Source organism: Amia ocellicauda, chromosome 12 (genome assembly GCF_036373705.1).
Source record: "Amia ocellicauda isolate fAmiCal2 chromosome 12, fAmiCal2.hap1, whole genome shotgun sequence".
Classification (NCBI taxonomy): Eukaryota; Metazoa; Chordata; class Actinopteri; order Amiiformes; family Amiidae; genus Amia; species Amia ocellicauda.
This window is the reverse complement of record NC_089861.1, coordinates 42,242,066-42,248,065: the sequence shown is the minus strand read 5'-3', so window position 1 is coordinate 42,248,065 and position 6,000 is coordinate 42,242,066. Positions and strand designations below refer to the sequence as shown.

General features: G+C 43.3%; 4 non-coding genes across 4 annotated transcripts; all 4 read left to right on the top strand.

Annotated features, from left to right (window-relative positions):
• Nucleotides 1-1,780: 1,780 nt before the first annotated feature.
• On the top strand, nt 1,781-1,869 carry trnay-gua (transfer RNA tyrosine (anticodon GUA)). Its single transcript is given in 2 exon segments — nt 1,781-1,817; nt 1,834-1,869. It is a non-coding gene; the product is annotated as a tRNA-Tyr (tRNA).
• A 234-nt stretch (nt 1,870-2,103) lies between these two features.
• Nucleotides 2,104-2,176, top strand: trnak-uuu (transfer RNA lysine (anticodon UUU)). The gene has a single exon. It is a non-coding gene; the product is annotated as a tRNA-Lys (tRNA).
• Nucleotides 2,177-4,345: 2,169 nt separating this feature from the next.
• On the top strand, nt 4,346-4,434 carry trnay-gua (transfer RNA tyrosine (anticodon GUA)). Its single transcript is given in 2 exon segments — nt 4,346-4,382; nt 4,399-4,434. It is a non-coding gene; the product is annotated as a tRNA-Tyr (tRNA).
• Nucleotides 4,435-4,669: 235 nt separating this feature from the next.
• On the top strand, nt 4,670-4,742 carry trnak-uuu (transfer RNA lysine (anticodon UUU)). The gene has a single exon. It is a non-coding gene; the product is annotated as a tRNA-Lys (tRNA).
• The last annotated feature ends 1,258 nt before the right edge of the window (nt 4,743-6,000 follow it).

The following is a 6,000-nucleotide window of genomic DNA, read 5'->3' as shown; positions in this document are numbered from 1 at the left end:
TTGTAAGAAATGTGTAAAAAGCGACAGAGAACGTAATCAGCAAAGAAACACAATTCTCCTGAAAACGACAATCATCGTGCCGATCGTAATCTCAGTGCATACCTGGATGCCCAACAAGTCAAGCCAGTGGTTCCCAAGCGTTGTAATGCCACCGCACACTTTGTGAGACCAAAAAACTTCGTGGCGCACCAACATGAAAAGAAATAAGGACTTACTAGGTATTGTCTCACCTAACTGGCAACAGGGTGCTAAAACTATTATCACACGAACATTGCATGTTAAAGTATGTCAGTAAGGGAGTAATTAAAAGGGCAAATGTGTGAAGTGCAAGGAGTGACCTTTAGTGGTTAGGTAAAAAAGTAGACAGACAAACTAAATAATTACTTGATACAAATCATTTTTTTAGTGCAGACAGACCAAGACCAGACACAATAACCTATAAATATAATAAACAGTAAATATAAATTCACAGCGAAATAGGTTCAGTTCACAATATCCTATAACAAGCTCTATTCAACGAAGTGGTTAAACGTTACAATGGGCATTACAATTGTTGAAAAACAATAGCACACAGATCAAACATGAGTTCACAATATCCCTTAACAAGCTCTATTCAACGAAGTGGTTAAATGTTACAAAGGGCATTACAATTGTTGAAAATCAATAGCACACGGATCAAACATGAGTTCACAATATCCTATAACAAGCTCTATTCAACGAAGTGGTTAAACGTTAAAAAGGGCATTACAATTGTTGAAAAACAATAGCACACGGATCAAACATGCTATCCCCGCCGTTTTATTCGATTTGATTAGACGTTTCACGACCGAAATGTTTTGTGTTCGGACTGAACGCACACCTGAGCCAAGCACGATCACAACACATATCCACAGTTAATCTAAGCAGTATCATATTGTCATCGTTTCGGTTTGTTATCAACCCTTCCGGATCCAAAACCAGGAGTCAGACACCCTTTTCGGTGGACACGCTGTTGACTTCTCACAAGCACCATCCGCCTTCACAAAGGCAGCGCTAGCAGTGGAAAGAACGAAGAACTGCAGGAGAAACGCCGGGGCTATTTAGAGCCTGATTATTCATCAAAGAGGGGGGAAACCAAAGCCAAATGAGACTTAGAGGAACAGGAGACATCCAACAACAGTACACAACGGTACAGTACACAATCAATACATAACAATGAACAGGCCCTTAATTCACTCTTTACAGTCCTTTCTCTTATCTCCCAGCAGCCCCTACGGAGATGGCCGCATATTAATCGAGAGGGGCGGTGCTGCATCTCCATCTCCGTTACAGTATCAAAAAAATAAGCCTACCAAAAGGGCAAGAACAAACACATTGAATAATATTGATAAAATAGATTTCGTTCACCAGTCCAACTTAGAAAAAGGACAAGCAGAGTGCAAGATTAAAAGGAATTCACCATCTGTCCCTTTCATCAATTGCCTTTCAGTACCACTGAAAGCACTGCAACTCAGTGTAGGTGTGCGTTCAGTCCGGCAAACACAACATTTCAGTTATGAAACGCATTCTACAGGTGATGTATAAATGTAACATTTTCACAAATTTGAATAAGTTTGATTTGACAAAAGATTTTTGAAGTTGACCTAACGAAATGACATAATATTTTTGAGGGGATAAAAATCTCAAGACACAATTGGGTAGTCCTCAAGGCACACGGGTTGAAAACCACTGAGCCAAGCCACGGTGCTTCTTGGATTTGCACGGCCACTGAGACTGCCAGGGGAAGGAGGTGAGAGGCTTCCCTTCGATAGCTCAGTTGGTAGCGTGGAGGACTGTAGGTTTCAGGCAGTGGGCATCCTTAGGTCGCTGGTTCAATTCTGGCTCGAAGGAAGCCATGCTTATGGTTTGACGTCGGTTTTGGACGAGCTCCCAAATGTCAAGCCGTTGGAATTGCATGAGGACAAGGAGAATCCCCGGAAATTCGGATTTATAGTCGAGAACTCGCATTGCCCAAACATCTCATATGCATGTCACCCATTTCACCGTGAGCCCAGTTTTCTAAACCGACCAGAAAGCGGTCTGGAACAATCATGAAGCCAACACATTGTGTAGCACTTCACTGAAGCCTGGGTAGCTCAGCCGGTAGAGCATCAGACTTTTAATCTGAGGGTCCAGGGTTCCAGTCCCTGTTTGGGCACTGTTTTGAGACCTTGCTGACCGAGGGCCACGACGGTGAAAAGCCTGGACGGCCTTCCTGGTGACAATGAGATACGCAGTTGCGGCTAGGCAAGGTGTCCTGTCCTCTTTGCTTCTTTCGGCAAATATCCAGCCTGGGCAAGTGTTGTCTTCCAGAGGCAAGTCAAGCCAGGAACTGTGAGAGATGTTTTTGCTGTTGACGACGTGTCACTTTAGAACAGGACAACATGTATCTCTACTTGACTTGGCACAATCTGTGAGGGTTGGGCCTACACAATGTGTCCACACATTTGCTGGCGTCTTGAAATACTTGGAATGACCTGTGGCCCCATGCCATGCAGAAGTCCACAGCTATGCGTGTCAGCATGCCCTGCTCCTCATCCCCAATGTGCCACTTGTAAGAACTGTATAAAAAGCGACAGAGAACGTGATCAGCAAAGAAACACAATTCTCCTGAGAACGACAATCATCGTGCCGATCGTAATCTCAGTGCATACCTGGATGCCCAACAAGCCAAGCCAGTGGTTCCCAAGCGTTGTAATGCCACCGCACACTTTGCTGAGACCAAAAACCTTCGCGGCGCACCAACATGAAAAAAAATAAGGATTTACTAAGTATTGTCTCACCTGAATGGCAACAGGGTGCTAAAACTATTATGACACATTGCACATTGCATGTTAAAGTATGTTAGTAAGGGAGTAATTAAAAGGGCAAATGTGTGAAGTGCAAGGAGTGACCTTTAGTGGTTAGGTAAAAAAGTAGACAGACAAACTGAATAATTACTTGATACAAATCATTTATTTAGTGCAGACAGACCAAGACCAGACACAATAAACTATTCGCTGTAAATATAAATTCACAGCGAAATAGGTTCAGTTCACAATATCCTATAACAAGCTCTATTCAACGAAGTGGTTAAACGTTACAAAGGGCATTACAATTGTTGAAAAACAATAGCACACAGATCAAACATGAGTTCACAATATCCCTTAACAAGCTCTATTCAACGAAGTGGTTAAATGTTACAAAGGGCATTACAATTGTTGAAAAACAATAGCACACGGATCAAACATGAGTTCACAATATCCTATAACAAGCTCTATTCAACGAAGTGGTTAAACGTTACAAAGGGCATTACAATTGTTGAAAAACAATAGCACACGGATCAAACATGCTATCCCCGCCGTTTTATTCGATTTGATTAGACGTTTTGCGACCGAAATGTTTTGTGTTCGGACTGAACGCACACCTGAGCCGAACACGATCATAATACATATCCACAGTTAATCTAAGCAGTATCATATTGTAATCGTTTCGGTTTGTTATCAACCCTTCCGGATCCAAAACCAGGAGTCAGACACCCTTTTCGGTGGACACGCTGTTGACTTCTCACAAGCACCATCCGCCTTCACAAAGGCAGCGCTAGCAGTGGAAAGAACGAGGAACTGCAGGAGAAACGCCGGGGCTATTTAGAGCCCGATTATTCATCAAAGAGGGGGGAAACCAAAGCCAAATGAGACTTAGAGGAACAGGAGACATCCAACAACAGTACACAACGGTACAGTACACAATCAATACATAACAATGAACAGGCCCTTAATTCACTCTTTACAGTCCTTTCTCTTATCTCCCAGCAGCCCCTACGGAGATGGCCGCATATTAATCGAGAGGGGCGGTGCTGCCTCTCCATCTCCGTTACAGTATCAAAAAAATAAGCCTACCAAAAGGGCAAGAACAAACACATTGAATAATATTGATAAAATAGATTTCGTTCACCAGTCCAACTTAGAAAAAGGACAAGCAGAGTGCAAGACTAAAAGGAATTCACCATCTGTCCCTTTCATCAATTGCCTTTCAGTACCACTGAAAGCACTGCAACTCAGTGTAGGTGTGCGTTCAGTCCGGCAAACACAACATTTCAGTTATGAAACACTTTCTACAGGTGATGTATAAATGTAACATTTTCACAAATTTGAATAAGTTTGATTTGACACAAGATTTATGAAGATGACCTAACGAAATGACATAATATTTTTGAGAGGATAAAAATCTCAAGACACAATTGGGTAGTCCTCAAGGCACACGGGTTGAAAACCACTGAGCCAAGCCACGGTGCGTCTTGGCTTTGCACGGCCACTGAGACTGCCAGGGGAAGGTGGAGAGAGGCTTCCCTTCGATAGCTCATTTGGTAGAGCGGAGGACTGTAGGTTTCAGGCAGCGGGCATCCTTAGGTCGCTGGTTCAATTCTGGCTCGAAGGAAGCCGTGCTTATGGTTTGATGTCGGTTTTAGACTAGCTCCCAAATGTCAAGCCGTTGGAATTGCATGAGGACACGGAGAAAACCCCGGAAATTCGGATTTGTAATCGAGAACTCGCATTGCCCAAACATCTCAAATGCATGTGACCCTTTTCACCGTGAGCCCAGTTTTCTAAACCGACCAGAAAGCGGTCTGGAACAATCATGAAGCCAACACATTATGAAGCACTTCACTGAAGCCCGGGTAGCTCAGCCGGTAGAGCATCAGACTTTTAATTTGAGGGTCCAGGGTTCCAGTCCCTGTTCGGGCGATGTTTTGAGACCTTGTTGACCGAGGGCCATGGCGGTGAAAAGCCTGGACGGCCTTCCTGGTGACAATGAGATACGCAGTTGCGGCTAGGCAAGGTGTCCTGTCCTCTTTGCTTCTTTCGGCAAATATCCAGCCTGGGCAAGTGTTGTCTTCCAGAGGCAAGTCAAGCCAGGAACTGTGAGAGATGTTTTTGCTGTTGACGACGTGTCACTTTAGAACAGGACAACATGCATCTCTACTTGACTTGGCACAATCTGTGAGGGTTGGGCCAACACAACCTACACAATGTGTCCACACATTTGCTGGCGTCTTGAAATACTTGGAATGACCTGTGGCCCCATGCCATGCAGAAGTCCACAGCTATGCGTGTCAGCATGCCCTGCTCCTCATCCCCAATGTGCCACTTGTAAGAACTGTGTAAAAAGCGACAGAGAACGTGATCAGCAAAGAAACACAATTCTCCTGAGAATGACAATCATCGTGCCGATCGTAATCTCAGTGCATACCTCGATGCCCAACAAGCCAAGCCAGTGGTTCCCAAGCGTTGTAATGCCACCGCACACTTTGCTGAGACCAAAAACCTTCGCGGCGCACCAACATGAAAAAAAATAAGGATTTACTAGGTATTGTCTCACCTGAATGGCAACAGGGTGCTAAAACTATTATCACACATTACACATTGCATGTTAAAGTATGTCAGTAAGGGAGTAATTAAAAGGGCAAATGTGTGAAGTGCAAGGAGTGACCTTTAGTGGTTAGGTAAAAAAGTAGACAGACAAACTAAATAATTACTTGATACAAATCATTTATTTAGTGCAGACAGACCAAGACCAGACACAATAAACTATTCACAGTAAATATAAATTCACAGCGAAATAGGTTCAGTTCACAATATCCTAAAACAAGCTCTATTCAACGAAGTGGTTAAACGTTACAAAGGGCATTACAATTGTTGAAAAACAATAGCACACGGATCAAACATGAGTTCACAATATCCTATAACAAGTTCTATTCAACGAAGTGGTTAAACGTTACAAAGGGCATTACAATTGTTGAAAAACAATAGCACACGGATCAAACATGCTATCCCTGCCGTTTTATTCGATTTGATTAGACGTTTCGCGACCGAAATGTTTTGTGTTCGGACTGAACGCACACCTGAGCCTAGCACGATCACAACACATATGCACAGTTAATCTAAGCAGTATCATATTGTAATCGTTTCGGTTTGTTATCAACCCTTCCGGACCCAAAACCAG